Source organism: Gorilla gorilla, chromosome 7 (assembly GCF_029281585.2).
Source record: "Gorilla gorilla gorilla isolate KB3781 chromosome 7, NHGRI_mGorGor1-v2.1_pri, whole genome shotgun sequence".
NCBI classification, from domain to species: Eukaryota; Metazoa; Chordata; class Mammalia; order Primates; family Hominidae; genus Gorilla; species Gorilla gorilla.
The window spans coordinates 95,196,460-95,213,497 of NC_073231.2; positions in this window are offsets into that span (position 1 = coordinate 95,196,460).

Here is a 17,038-nt window from a genome sequence, read left to right on the forward strand (position 1 = left end):
CCTAGTCTCTATCTGTATTTCCCCCAACCTCATCCCCACTGTATATATGGTAAGGCCTATACTTAGAAGAGAAATATTTACTATACAAATAAAAAAAGTATGAATATTTCTGAATCCCCCATAAGTAGTTATTACAATGAGGATTTGCTCTCATCCAATGTATTTGTACTTTCCCACTGGGAAAAAAAGTTGAATTAAATAGATTTTTTAAACATTTAAGTAGATTTTATATCCTTTCTAGGAAAATTCATTTGAATATTCACACCTTCTTCTCCTGCCAACATGTTTCAAAGTCACACACTGAGAAAATTCTGAGAACAGCTGGCTGGAACATTTCTTGATTTTTTAAAAACTTATATAGGAAATAAGTAAAGATAAAATCATAAAGATCAGGTCTGCATATTGTCTTCTTAAAGAAGAAAAGCTCAGTAATTCACCCTTTCACTTGAGTTTGCTTGAAAGAAACCAGCACATTACAAATTCTAGAAAATTTCCTTACCTAAAGGTTAGATAGTGTTAGGAGGCCTCAGTTATGTTTCCTTTGATGTTGAGGCAAGCCAAGGCTACTGAAAAGTCATTGAAGTTGGTAGAAGCTGACAACCATTCCAAAAAGTGGAGTTTGTATACAAGGGAGAAACAGTAAAGAGCTGCTACATTATGTTCAGATGTTCATACTATACTCCTAGTTTCTTTAGTGTTACTGCTAATCATGGCAATTTAAATGATGAGAATAGATAAGAAACAAGGCACCATTTAAATAGATCATTTAAGCTTATGGTAAAATTTAATCACTACCTCCAATTACAAAGAAAGGGAAATTACAAAAGAAATTATTTCAAGTATATTAGTAGTGACTGCCATCTTACTGACACTATTTGAATGGATATAAACAAATAAAACACCTTAAAAAGAGAAGGGCAGTGATTTCTGACACCTTACATTGTCTAACACACTCACACAAAACATGCTGCCTTATATAACTAGGTCTAAAAGAAATCAACTAAAACTACAAAAATTAAGATAGCATGTGCATTAGTTTTCTAGGGCTACCATGGCAAAGTACCACAGACTGGATAGTTTAAACAACAGACATCTATTTCCTCTCGGTTCTGGAAGCTGAGAAGTCCCAGATCAAGATGTCGGCAGGGTTGGTTTCTTCTGAGGGCCTCTCTTCTAGGCTGGTAGATGGCCATCTGCTTCTACTGTTTCCACAAGGTCATCTTTCTGTGTCTGTGTTCTAATCTCCTCTAATAAGGACACCAGTCATTTACTTTAGGGTCCACCCCTCTGGTCACATTTTACCTTGATTATCTTTCTAAAGGCCCTATCTCCAAACACAGTCACATTCGGAAATAACTGGTGGTTAAGACTTAAACATATGAATTTTGAAGAGACATAATTTAGTCCATAACAGCATGCCTGTTAAAAAGTGATGTATTTTCCTTCTGTTTCCTATTTTTTGGGACAGAATTCACGTGCTATAAAATTCACTCTTTTAAAGTGTACAATTATATTTATAGGATTCTTTGGGATAGGAGTCTACCTATATTTGCTTCCAAGAGGAGGCTTGTGTTTTCTCTACTTTTTCTTTCAATCATTTTGAGCTTTATTTAACACTTTTCCCGCCAGCTATCATTAGTGATACTTTATGATGGCAATTTGGTTTAAGATAAAAAAATAGATGGTTTGGTGAAAGTCTGGGCTCTAGAGCCCTCATGAATTAAGTGTTATTGACCTCTCTTTAAAGTGAGCCCCAACATTCTCCCAGCCTAAACCTCAGAGGTGGGAAGCTGGGGCCTAAGCACTAAAGTTTCATTATCCAGCCACGCGGCAGCAAGGAGAATCAGCTCCTTGAGGGCTGAGATGATTTCCACTTCATAGCACAAAGTCACTTAATAAGGATGCACACAACTTGGCTTTCCTTTCTTTAAGAGAATGTACAGAATTTAGCACAAAAGGGAATATAAGTGCAAACTCACAGAGTTTCTTCTTAAGTATGAGCTTGTGAAAACTCAACAGCTTTCAGAATATGACGTGAAGAATTTAGTCATGATACTGGTGAAAGTGAGAAGGCACCATGTATTTATAGCACTTGAATCAAATTTTTACATGCTTATCAAATTTTAATTTGGTAAATCCTTCTATTTTCTTTCTTTCTTTTTTTTTTTTTTCTTCTGAGACAGGGTCTTACTTCATTGCCCAGGCTGCAGTGCAGTGGTGCAATCTCGGCTCACTGCAACCTCCACCTCCCAGGTTCAAAGGATACTCGTGCCTCAGCCTCCCTAGTAGCTGGGATTACAGGCACACGCCACCATGTCCAACTAATTTTTTTGGTATTTTTAGTAAAGATGGAGTTTCACCATATTGGCCAAGCTGGTCTTGAACTCCTGGCCTCAAGTCATCCTCCACCTTGGCCTCCCAAAGTGCTGGAATTAGAGGCATAAGCCACCAAGCCCACCCTATTCTTCTATTTTCTACCTTTAATTTCTTACCACTTTAACTCAATGGCTTATTTAAACCATGGAATTCAAGTATAAATGAGCTTATTTCCGAACTCAAACACCAATTGTTTAAATGATGGTGGGTCACGGCAAGAAACTGTCTATTCCTCCACTGGTTTTCCGTAACGGAAAGATGGCATCCACAAAACTCTCCTCCAGAAGAAAATACACTGAGGCATGCATTGACATTGGGTAAAAGAGGAGCTGAGCACAAACGTCCCTAAGCTATATTCTCATAATGGTTGGTCATAATGGTTGGTCATTGTCTTGCCGATTAGAATACCTCTTTGTTAAAATACAGCTTTTTTTCTACTTTCTCCTTAAGTGATTGGTTTGTATGTTCTCTACTGTCCTGAATGTTCAACCTTGCTTTCTCTGTAATAAAAGAAGTAATGTGTATATTCTCCAACAGAAAATCAGATAGACTATAACACACATACACACATACAGATGATAATACAGAAAGTGTCTATACAATGATAATACTGAAAGTGTATTCAAAGATACTTTCTTTGTAAGAGTTGGAGTCATAGTCTTTAAATTATTCCCCTGCAGCTGTCTCTCACACACAAAAAAAGGTCAAGAATCATCTCACCCACATGTATATATACACACATACAGATATATGTGTATATATGTATATATCTACATACAGACATACATGCAGATATACACATACAGATATATATACACATCTGTATGTGTGTCACATATACATGTGTATATGTGTGTATATGTGATATGTATACATCTCACTCAGATATATTGTATATGTATACATGTGATATATATACATCTTACACAGATGTGTATATATACACATACAGATATGTATATGTGTATACCTATACATACAGATATGTGTATGTGTATACCTATACATACAGATATGTGTATGTGTATACCTATACATACAGATATGTGTATGTGTATACCTATACATACAGATATGTGTATGTGTATACCTATACATACAGATATGTGTATGTGTATACCTATACATACAGATCTATACATATATACATACAGATATACAACACATATCTGTATGTGTGTCACATATATGTGTGTGTGTATATGTATATATAGAGAGAATTGTACATTATTGACGATAAATACTCAGCCTACACAATGAATACAATCTTTAAAAGGAAAATAAAGATATATGATCATCTATCTGTAATAAAAAGTTGTCCAGTCTTTAAAAGATGTACTTTACTGTCAGGCTTTATGAACCACACAATTTCCAAATTTGATAACATTTTGCAGAATAAATTTTCTATCAAATAAGTCGCTCTTACTAGAAAATTAGTAAACCACTTCATAATTTTGGATAGTAAAATATATTACAACAGAATAAAATTGTCTTTTTCTTAGTCTAGAAACAAACTATTACACAGCAGCATGCTAATTAATATTTCTTTGTGTTTTTCCACAGGCTGTTGCTACCCATGTGAGAGTAAAGAAGGGAACTTAAATCAGTGCTGCTTTCCTTGATGGTTCCATTGATCCAAAAGCCCATTGAAGTCAATAGGATTTCGTCTTTAGCAGAAATGCTGCACTTAGATTATCTCCATAGCAAAGTACAGAAAAAAAAAAAACTGATCGAAATAGCTGAGTTACTTTCAAACCACCAGCCTGCTTTATTTTTAAACATATTAGAAGTTTCACTAATCTTTAAAGTGGATTTTGTACACTGAGAGTAATACTTATAATAATAATATAATGCATTAAAGAAGAGAAAACTAGTCTGTATGATTGATATTTTAGCTTCCTCCCTTTTTTGAAACAATTTCCTTTGGTTTCATGTCAGCTGGGTTCCTTTAAAATACAAATACAATAGCTCCCCAGTGCCCCTGGCTAGGAGATCACAATGAACCAGTCCTGAAATCTTTCCCCCTTGACTGCCAAGGCAGATCTAATTACTCCAGAGCCCTGCCTTCATTTTCAGGGCAGAAGTAAATGCTTCCCTGTGTGGGACACCAGTCAGAGCAACAGGCACTTCCTCTGATCTGACTAATCATTCTTGCAGCGTGGGAGTGCAGGAGAAGAGAGGAAATATCATTCAGAGACATTTTTTTCCTAAGGTTTGGGGCCTTAGTCTTTAAAATATTCCCCCAAAGCTCTATCATCTCACAGACATACAAAGAGTTCAAGAATCTCCTCCATAAGATGTCTCTCACCTGGATGGTATAATTAGCCACATTTTATTATTTTCCTCCTTTAGAAAAGTTCTCATTTTATCTTTCTGTAAGTGCCCTAATCTGAAAAGCACACTTCAGGATTGTCATAGGATTAAACACAGGGAATTCTGGAAATGTTTAGCACGCCGTATTTCGCAAAAAGAAAAAAGTTTCTTCAATGACTTTGCAATTTTGTCTCTGCATAGGGTGTTCAGATGTAAAAATATATATATTTTTAAAAAGTACAACAGCTGCAGAAATAACTATTTTCATGGCAACATTTGCTTTTCAGAGAGCCTTTAAAACAGGTTGTCTATTATAATATAATATATAATAGGAATATTATAATAATTTTAATAATTATTATATTATTAATAAAAAAGATATTTCTTAATATAAGCAGGTGGTGGAGAATATCTGAATTTAGAAGAATAAGAATGAAAAAGAGGGCACTATAAGTCAAAAGCTAACAGAACGTAGCAGAAAGAACATTGGGAACTGGGTTTGGACCAATATTATCAATGTGATCAGTGATGTCAAAAGAGAAAGAAATTTTCAAAAGCTTAGAACAGCATCACTACTATTGCTTACGTGTTGATTTATGTATGCAATCTTTCTAAGCTTTTGAAAAAAAAAGTGGTCTTTTTTATCTCTATGCACTTATTTTCTTTTTTTTTCTTCATTTCTTCTTTTATTTACCCACCAGGTGTCATATAAGGCACTAGAGAAACACAGCTGAATTGCAAGGATTCTTAGAGGTGTCCACGGTACAATAAAAAAGACAGATAGATAAACCTACTTTCCTGGTGAGGACATACATAGTGTGTCCTACTTTTTTCCTTGGTTCTAATTTCTAATTTTACTTTCTTTCTAAAGCCTGTTTTTTAAAACAAAATCTGATTCAATTGTGTCTAAATCAGAGAATGGACTCAGGGTGACTTATTCAATCACCCAGAGATTATTATCCGAGAGCTCAGTCAAAGATTAAAATTGACTGAGGCTGTCAGGACAACTATAACAGCTTCAAAAAAAAAATGAGTCCTGAGGATTTCTTTACAGATACTGAGAAATAACAATTAAGTTGTCAATGATACTATCTCCACTCTCAGCAAACATTCCACACCCCAGTGGGGCTGCTACAGAGGCAACTTGTGAGTACCCCATTCCATTCCTACATGCTGTTACTTCTTTCATTAGAGCAGGTTTCTCTGGGTATGTGCCCTGCAGTAGATGGAGAGGAGGTATTGTATATAAAATGGGAAGAGAGATAGTGAATAGACAACATTCTCAAAGAAGAGTCTTAAGAATTCTTTTGCCACCATAAACCACAGGACAAGGCAACCTTTTCTCCAGGTAGACACCACTTTGAACAACAAATATGAAGGCCCTGAAGTGTTTGTAAAATAAAAAATAAAAATAAAAGCTTTGAGGGCACACGAAGCTAACTCCACTTTAGCCTTGATGTCTCAATTTAGATATAGGCCTCTCCAGGAAGACTTTGCTATAACCTACCCTTGCAAGACTGATTTGGGACCCTCCAGTGTGCTCCTACTGGACTTTGTGACTTGCAGCAGTCATAATACTACTATGCTTCATTGAAGTATCTTATTTTCTTCTTTGTCTGCTTTATGAGAAAATAGTCTCAAAAAAAAAGAAATAAAATAGCTTCATAGGTTTGCTGACAAAACAGTGTTCAACCCATAAAAATCACCATGTAAATGTCAGGTTCTTCATCATTCTCATCATCATAATTATCATGATTTCGGATGAGTTCAAACTACCTAGATAAGGGAAGGGAAGGAGTGTTTATCAACATTACCTAGAATATGAATGAGCTTTCAATAAATTTTTGTTGAATTAAATAGGTGGATAAACAAATTTACGAATTATCATTGGTTGCTTAACAAATTCTATCCAAACGAATTTGAAGTTGTTTCTTTTAGATTATTTTCTATTTTTCCAAAAGGAAGACTAATGACAGCTATTTATAAGACTGAAAAGGAAAATATGGTCTTGTAAGGACCAGACCACAAAATTTGCTAAGGACCCTGAATATCTATTCAGAGGTCAGGCAAAAGTAACTGCCACTGTCTTATTTAATTCTGAGAAAGCTCCTTTCAGAAAGTAGAATTTCTGAGACACTTCAAATCAAAGGGTAGGTGGTTTTGTGAATATCTTGAGATATAAACCTTCTGGAGAACAATTCAGCAATATTTATCAAAAGCTTTAAAAATTGAGTAATGCCTTCTCTAGAAATATCCTAAAATGATAATTAAGAATATGAACAAATGTTTGACTTTATAGACACTTGTAGCAACATGGTTTACAATATTTAAACATAAGGTAAATGTCCACAATAAATTATTAGTTACATAAATTATGCTACATGTTTATAATAAAACACTAAAGAGCTACTTGTGCCATGTTTATTATAATGAAAGATGTTCATACTATAATAGGCTACAGGACAGTATGTAAAGTATAATGCCATTTTTGTTTTATTGAGAGGGTAGAAATAACAAGAATAGGGAAAGAGAAAAAAGCTAGCAAAGTGATAGTATGAAAGCCAAAAAGCTGGTAATCTTTCTCAAGTATTAACATCCCCTTGTCTATGTGCAATTAATCATCGGGTTCTGTCCTTTTCACTGTTTAAATGTCATTTAAACTCACAGTTCTTTTCATCACTATTGTCATCATCTTTATTTAGAAACATTTTTATGTTTTTGTTAGAAAAAAAAACTACATAATCAATGTCCCTGCCCCCGCGTTGCCTTGCTCCATGCTTCACAGAGAAAATACAGACAGAATGATCTTTCTAAAATGCCAGTCTGAACGTGGCACCATGCTTTCAGAGCAAGGCCTAAACTCCTTGCCATCAGGTGTTGAATCATTAAAGTTCTGTTCTCTACCTACCTGCCTCTGCAGCTAATTTCCCATGGCCCTGCTTCCATCCACAACTTGACTTTAAGCCAAACTGAACTATTTGCACATTTCCTAAGTTTACCATGTCCACTTCTCTGCATCTTTGCACATGCTACTTTATCCACCAAAAGCAAACTTGTCTCATCTAGTTGCTATTCATCTTTTGCAGAGATAAAATCATTGCTGTTTAAAATCAAAATGGACTATCAACTCTTCTGCTAACACAAGCCTTCATTTCAGTGATAAACTATAGCTCCACACTCAGAAATGGGTAAGGACAGGGGAAGGCTGAAATTTCAAGGTCTCTCTCTGCTTTTCCATGAAATTATACAAGAACCAGAGCGAGTCTAGCAAGTGACTCACTGGCTGGCTAAGCACATTTATGAGCCTTTTGGTAGGCCAAGGAAGGCCTTATTTTAGAAGGAGATTGAGAGCTAAATTGTTTTGTACACTATCAAAAGTTGATTTTCATGTAGAAGCAATAAGGATGAACATAAAGTAATGAAGCATGGGGAGTCTTGACAGATGAATGGAGATGAGCAGCTTTGCAGAAGGCCAGGGCCTTGAGGAGTCTGACCAGTGAGTGATAAGTTGCCATGGCAGAGTGGCCATAGGAGAGCTGTCAGTAACCCACACAGATCCCCTGCGACAAGCAAGTGCAGGTGCACCTTTCCCCCAGTTTTTGTGAGCCAATGGTCACCAGCTCACAGCTGCACCCTTTTGAAAACTGCTTGTTAACAACAGGAGCAGCCTAGTTCAGAAATGCCTGAGAGGTTACACCCTTCCTCCAAGTGGTAGCCAGTAGCCAGTGACTGACTAATAAAGAGGTACAAAAAGCCTTCCCCCTTGTCCTTGTCAAAAATAAAACTGTGGGTTCCATTTTTATTCTAGAGCTCACCGTGGCATCAGTTGAACCCACTTCTTTAGGTGTTCTTTTCCTTCTTCTCCTTCAGTTGTGCCTCCTGGGATTAACTCCCAGATAAATTATTAATACTTGTGCTTAAATCATGTGTCATAGTATGTTTCAAAGAAGTCCAAACTTAAGTAAGAATCAGACCAATTTTGTTTAAATGTGCATTTAAACCCAGCTGATTTTTTTGCCCAGCTTTTTCCTTGTCTTATCCTATTTTCTTCATTACCTTAAAGATTTCACTGGAGCCACTTCCACAATAAATCTTTGCCCAAGAATCCCTGTCTCAGGTTTTGCTTCTAAGGAACTCAGCCCAGGACAGCAACCTAGGACTTTTGAAGACCAAGAATGTGTCATACTAAACTTCAAAGTATTTTGATTGCAGAGATGAAAACTCTCCCATTACCTCATTTTCTGAAGATTGTGCTGCACACATATGTCCATCAAAACACACCCTGCAAAGACAACTTCTATAAGTGTTCAGGGGAAATTGAAGATCAGTGGCTGAACTTCCCATGGGCTTTCACACACACTGAAGGAAAAAAGCATCTACAAGGAGATAGATCAATCACTGGAGTTAGCAACTCAGAACCAATGAAAAGTGTCAAGATATACATCTCTGGGTATTCATGGAAATAATAGAGAAGGGATAAGAATTCCCACACACAATTGGAGTTGTAGCAGATGAAGCTGATGCTACCCATTCTCCCTTAGCCTCACCACAGTTTTCCTGCAGCTGATTCCCAGCACACTGATAACATATGCCTGTTTTCTTCTTCCTGAAGACATTCTCCAGTAACACAGAAGCGTATTCCATTGCACGTAGGTGAAGCCAAGAAGTGCAAGGGCAATAACATACCAGGGGCAACACTCAACCAATAAGGGAAGGGAGTCATGGATAAATGCTCTGGCTTCCCTAGCATGGAATCTTGAAGGATAAACAATGGGACTGAGTCTCGGGTGCCTGTAGTAATTTACTCATTAATGTGCCTTTTACTGGCTTTGCTCCCATTTGTCTCATTTTCCCCTCTCCTTCACTAGTGCCTTCTGGGATTAACTCCCAGATAAATTATTAATACTTGTACTTAAATCATGTGCTTTTGAAGCAATCCAAACTTAGATAGAAATCAGATCAATTTGGTTTAAAGGTGCATTTCTTTGAAGAATTAATTCCAGTGTCACATTTTTGGTAAGCCTTCTCTGATCCACTCTCGTCCCAACCTGTGCTACCAAGTTCCATGCATAAATCTAACGTTAGAATAATGTGTGAGACAGAGAGAGAGAGAGTGTGTGTGTGTGTGTGCACGCGCACGCGTGCGTGTGTGTTACCTCAAGGACTGTGAGTTCCCTGAAGTTAGAAGCAGTGTTTTTATCTCTGTTAATATCCCCAGTGCCAAGAGCAGTGCCATTAGTTTTGATGAATATAGCAGTTTAAATTATTTATACTGTTGATAAGAACTTAAGCCAAAAAGCAGGAGAGAGGAGGACTTATTGTATCAAATAACTAAGCAGTCATGAGATAGATATTCAGGTTTATCTTCATTCAGGGCTCAAATGATGATACCAACATTTATTTTCATTATCTCTATTTCTCTGGGACCTGCTTCCTTGCAGTTGGCTGCATTTTCCATGTGATTAAAAATGACTACACCAGCAATTGTCACTAATCTTCTAAGGTTCATATCCACTAAGAAAAACAGAGTATTTATTTCAGCACACCTAAAAAAAGCATCATTGTAACTTCTTAACTCTAAGAGGATCACATAACCATCCCTGAGCCAATCATTGCTTCCGTTAGAATGCAATGTGCTGATTGGTTGAGGTCTGGGTAATTTGCTTCATTTTTGACCCAGAGAAAGAGGCCAACCTAAAGCAAAAGGCTGAAAATTAAGGAGGGGTATTTCCTGGAGGAAATCAAAGAGTTATTAGCAGGAAAGAGGAAATCATATGCTAGAAAGCATATAATAGATGTTTCACTACAATGAATAAACAATGATGAATGATAATCTACTTTAATATCATAGAATTTCACTGTGATTTTTGCAAGTAACTACCATGTTTGCATTTAGATTTATATTATTTCACATACAATATGTATAAACAAGTAGACTAAGAGAATCTAATTTTAACCTAGAAATTTCTTCTAATCAATCTCTTGATTGATTAGAGCGTTCTTAGTTTTCTTGCTCAGGCTCAGTGTTTTGTCCACTTGAGTGGATAGGAACATTTGTTTTAATAAAAGCTTGCTTACTACTTGGAACTATGGCAACATATTTAAATTTATTTATAGGACAAAACTAGGTACAACCTCCAGGGAATAGATCTGCCCCATTAACTAGAGCTCTCATTGACTTCAAGTATGGAGAGAGTTCATGTTCTGAGAATGAGTGTTAACAGGTGCTGAAAGAACTGTGCATAATGTTTATAACGAATACAAGAGATTATGAGTGAAAATGTATCCAGGGAAATCCAAGACTTCCTCTGTGGTGAGTATTTCACCAGGCTACAAATAAAGAAAGCAGTATTGTACTTAAAGTAGAAAATAAAATCTTACATAATTAATAGTCCCTTTTTTCAATTTTCTAAATTAAATAAAAAATATCATTGAATTAAATAGTACTCAACTACAATCCAACTTTACGAGATTCTTCTGTGTATAAAAGGGAAATAGCCATTGTTAAAAAAGAGGAAAGAGAGGAGAAGGAGAGATTTGTTAAAGGATACAAAATTACAGCTAGATAGGAGGAATAAGTTCTAGTGTTCTGTAGCACTGTAAGATGACTATAGTTAACAGGAATATATAGTTTCAAATAGCTAGAAGGAGGATATTGAATGTTCCCAACATAAAGAAATGATACATGTTGGAAATAATGGATATACTAATTATCCTGATCTGATCATTATACACTGTATGCATCAAAACATCACTATGCCCCTCATAAATAGGTACAATTATTAAACATCAATTTTTTAAATTCATATAAAAATAGGCATCCAAGTTGCAAAGCAAGAATTGAAACTATTTCTACTTGCCAAAAATAAAACAAAACAAAATGATTGGAGATGATGATGATATACATTTGATTTTAAAAAGGGGGGGCTTACAGAAAAGATTTCCAAAATATAAAAAATAATTTCCTTTAAATAGCAAGATTCCTAGTACATTTTAAGCAATGTATTATATTTTCATAAATATAGCCCTTTATCAAATATATCCTCAAATACCCAAAAGTGAGGGTAATGAAAGAAAACTTAGACTATTTTATGAATTTCAGTCATGACTCCTTTTCCTTTACCCCATAAGTGCTGGTAAGCTCTCCCACACGTTCCTGGAGTGCAAAGCTGGGTCTGGCACTTTTTTATTCCATATGCTTCTAAAACTCAGCAAGGATGGAGCTTTATCATCTCCTGCATAAATTAGGGGTGTGATTTGCCAATATGACTGGGCGATAGTCCAGCTGTCTTGAAAAATTAAGAAAAGGAAGGGAATAATGTATTTTTTAAATCTCTCTCAACCTGGAAAAGGAAGACACAAGTTGAAGCTAAGTGGAATATGTCAAGCCCAAAGCACTGCAATATCTGTGGCTTTGTGGGAGGCGGAAAAGAGGAGCCCTTTGGCAGAATTCTGGCAAACTCTGAGATTCATAACAATGAAATAGTCTATGACTTGTCATGGATATTGCCAAATTTTAAACACAAGTTACTTGATTATTGAGCATAGTAGGGTGTAGAAGGTGAAAGGAGGAGCCTAAAATATACAGTATCAATCTCTCCTTGGCTTTTGTATCCCCAAACACCATGCCCAGGTAGACGCAAATAAGACTTAGGTAATTTCTCAATGACAGAATGAATAAAGAAAATGTGGCACATATACACCATGGAATACTATGCAGCCATAAAATATGATGAGTTCATGTCCTTTGCAGGGACATGGATGAAGCTGGAAACCATCATTCTCAACAAACTAACACAGGAACAGAAAACCAAACACCACTCATAAGTGGGAGTTGAACAATGAGAACACATGGACACACAGAGGGGAACATCACACAGTGGGGCCTGTCAAGGGGTGTGGGGGGCTAAGGGAGGGATAGCATTAGGAGAAATACCTAACGTATATGACGGGTTGATGGGTGCAGCAAACCACCATGGCACATGTATACCTATGTTAACAAACCTGCACGTTCTGCACATGTATCCCATAACTTAAAGTATAATTTAAAAAAAAAAGAGTTAGGTAAACTTTCAAATTTGAAAGTTCTCATTATGAAATAAGAGCTGGATATCAAGCAGGGAAGAACTCTGGACCAGAAGAATCCAAAGTTACAGGGATGGAAGCAAAAATGTCACTACCGGGTTGTTAAGTATAATAGTGATAGAAGTTATTTCCATTTTCAGCCCTTCATTCATGGACCTGGGAATCCTAGCTTTTAGAGAAAGGGCACTATACATTGGTCACTGATTCAGAGCATATGCTATATCCTGGAGGACATTATCCCAGCCTTCAAAGCATTGCCACCCAGCCAGCGCCATAACTGAATATTCCAAAAACCACTTAACCCATCAGGTCAGCTGCTTTAGGTTGATGGTGTATTAGTCAGTTCTCATGCTTCTAATAAAGACATACTCAAGATTGAATAATTTATAAACAAAAAAGGCTTTAATGGACTCACAGCTCCTCATGGCTGGGGAGGACTCACCATCATGGCAGAAGGCAAAGGAGGAGAAAGGCACATCTTACATGGTGGCAGGCAAGAGAGCTTGTGCAGGGGAACTCCCATTTATAAAACCATCAGATCTTGTGAGACAACCATGAGAACAGTGTGGGGGAAACTGCCCCCATGATTCAATTATCTCCACCAGAGTCCCTCCCATGACACATGAGAATTATGGGAGCTACAATTCAAGATGTGATTTGGGTGGGGACACAGCAAAATCATATTAGATGGGGACATGATAACATCAATAAATTTTATTAGCATGAGCCAATGCCACATTTTATTTGCTGTAAACTTAATTTCCATGTCAAAGACAATGTTGTGTGAACTATGACAGTGAATAAGGCATCTGAAAGTTCAAGGATGGTGGTTTTAGAAGAAGCATTTTGGGATGAGGAAACAAAATCATAGCCAGAATATCTATTCCAGAAAACAAAAAAAGCACTGTCTCTTCCATTATAGAAGTTACTCAATATAATCAATCGGCCAATAGGTCACTGGCTGGTACCCCTGGAGAATAATGCCGTACTAAAACCAAATGTTGGCCTCCACTATTGGCATGTGGGGCACTCAGAAATAGCTCTAACCAGATTGTCTGCGGTAAGTAAAAGCCCATTTTGCTGAACGAATGAACATTTCATTTATGTGCCTATTGGGCACAAAAAAGGTGACTGGTGTCTGACATCCACAAAACAAGTTATCTTGACCATCCAGTTACTAAGATTCCCTCTGTTAAGAATGCTTTTTTGCTGAGTACTTACATAAGACATGGATATCTTCACACTGTACACTTGGAGATGTTTTTCCATATACCACTTCTGCAGATCTCCGTGACACCAAATCATGTTCCCTATAAACCAAATCATTTATCATTTCAGACAGTGTCAGTATACCAGGCAGAAACATCTGAAAATCCAAAAAATATTTTCCCTCAGTAGGTTGGCCAATAAGAGTGGGTTGAAAGATAAGAGAATATATAAGAGGAGTAGACACCCTGAGAATCTGTGTCATTGCAAATCCAACTTGTTTATGCCTTCAAGATTGCTCAAGCCCAATCTTGTATATACCACTTCCATTTAGTGGTGAAATGAAGCTCTATGTGCCCAAATGTAGGGCTTAATGGGTCAGACAAAACCCAATTTATGATGGGCAAGTCAGATTAAATGATAATTTGATCACCCATAATGATAGTTCAGGCTCTTGTGGGATCCAATAGCAAGCCAGAAGTATCTCAAAAAGAGACTTGTTAACTGAAGGAGATGTCATGGTATCCTTCAAAATCCTAAATGTTTTCACTGTAGTTTACCCATAAGGTCCTGACAAAGATTCCATAAAACATCTGTTTGTCATAGACATTTCAAGTATCATTAGACCTGCTGCGTGACATGGCTCAGTCCTGAATCTTCTTCATCTGGGCCCCACTCAAAATTGCAGCCTTTCGAGGTACTCAATAAATAAGATATGTGTTATCTTTATAACCTGAAAGGTCCTATGGAACACTGAGTCCCTTTCTATATGGTAGGACGAGCCAGATACAAAATCTTATCTTTGACATTGGAAGGACATATCTTGACATGCCCCAGATTATCGTAACCTTAAACAATTGTCCTGAGGTACAGGTGTTTTAATATTTTGGAATTTATTTACTCCCTTCTGGTATACATGTGTACTATCAAGATGTCTAGGGTAGTTACTACTTTCTTCTCACCAAGTACAGTCATGATACATCATCTACATAGTGGAACAATTGAATGTTCCATGAAATGAAGAGATAATCAAGGACTCTTGACTAGATTATGACAGAGAGCAGGAAAGTTGCTACATCCCAGAAGTAGAATAGAGAAAATGTCTTGCTGGCCATGCCAAATGAAAGCTATGTTTGGTGGTCTCTAGCAATAGGCAAGGAAACAAAACAAACAGACAAACAAAAAACCATTCACCAAATCAGTAACTGTATGACAGGGAATTTTTTTATCTGCTCCAGTGGTGAAACCAGATCTGATACAGCTGCTGCAACTAAATTTACCACACGATTAAGACATTCTCCAACATCTGTCCTCTTCTGCACAGGCTAAATAGGAGAGTTGAATGAGAATATGCTAGAAATCATCATTTCTACATTCTCAAGTTTTTGATGTGGCATTAATCTTGAAACTCTTCAAGGAAGGAGATGTCTTTGGCTCACTGTATTTATAGGTAGAGTTTCCTCTAGATGCTTTTCCCTTGGCCTTTCTTACCAATAAAAACCCTCAATCCATGGGTCAAGAAATCAACATGGGTATTGTGCCAATTGTTTAGTGTGCCTATTCCAGTTAAACATTCCGGAACTGGGAAATAAGCCCAGGGTGGGTTTGGGAACTCAGTGGTCTCCCAGGGAGAGAACCTCAACCTAAAATATCATTAATATCCTGACCTCCAAAGTCCCTCATTTGATTGGTGGATCAGAGTGGTATCTTGTGTCTCTAGGAATTCCTGGCAGCTCAGAACCAGTGTCATATAATTCCTTAATAGTATGGTACCTTCCCCTTTTTTCAGTGCACCCGTGTGAATGGCCACAAATCCTTTTGGAGAAAGCTAGAGAAAAATATACTGGATGAGTTTTTGGCAGCACAGAGTCCTTCCCTAAAGGAACCTGGTTCCCCTTAATCCAAAGTGCCTGAAAGTGTGAAGTAGCTCACAAATGGAAATAAATTATCTGATGATCTAAGTTAAATTTCTGTTCACAGACTCTCTTTTCCATTTCTACACATCAAGTAAGACTTTATAGCAAGCTCCCCATGAATTTTAGTCCTTGAGCCACCATGATCAAGTAGCTAATGACAACATTCTCTGTAGGTGAAATCATTCTTATTACTGCTTCAAATCTGCTACCCAGTACACAAATTCTATGCTTGTTGTCTCTGGCAGTTCAGTGCTGCCACTTGGCCCCAGTCACCTCGGGATTCCATCATCCCTATTTATTTCAGGGATTCTATTTTAATGGCAAGCCAACTTATTATCATTCCTGGCCTACTACAGAGCTTATCAAGGCTGACGATATTCCTTTCACCAATGTATATAAGCAGTTCTTACAACCTAACTCTACCCCACATTCACATATCCCTAAGCCTTTTGATACTGTCTTCTATAGTACACCAAAGGAGTTCTTGTAGCTCAACTTCAGTCAACTAACAAAGCCAAAAGTAAGAACGATTTACCAGCCACTTAGAGCACATTGAATATGGAATTTTTGCTTAAGTGAATCAATTTCAATACCTTCAACCTGACCCAAATTATATCCACCCATTCTGACCAACATCCTTTTAATTCATTTCCATACATATTTCCCAGGTTTTAGTTAAAATAAATATAAGTTATATAATTATTTTTATGTGTGCTGTACCTCTATTCTGGTCATAAGTGTGATCTGATACAAAAGCATAAAAAATTGAGTCTTGTATCAGGTTGATGTAAAATTAATACATTTGCACCAACCTAATATATCTAGAAACAAAGAGAGGTAGTAGGATATATCTAGAGGACATCAGCATTCCTCATCACATCAAGGTCTCAGGCCAGGACAATTAAGTTCTTGAGAAAACGGGAGGGTGTGTTCCTCAAATTTAGGAGGAAAGACTGCTTCTACTGGCAAATGAGCCTCCATAAAATGTAAAAGTTCAGGTACCACCACATCATCAGAATCAGCCCTATGTCTCCATCCCAATTTTCATGGCCCTACTCCTTCTCAGCCAATGCCTTATTTCTAATATAAGAAACCCTGAAAGATTGTGTTGAATTATAATTCAGTCACTCCCCATATTAGAC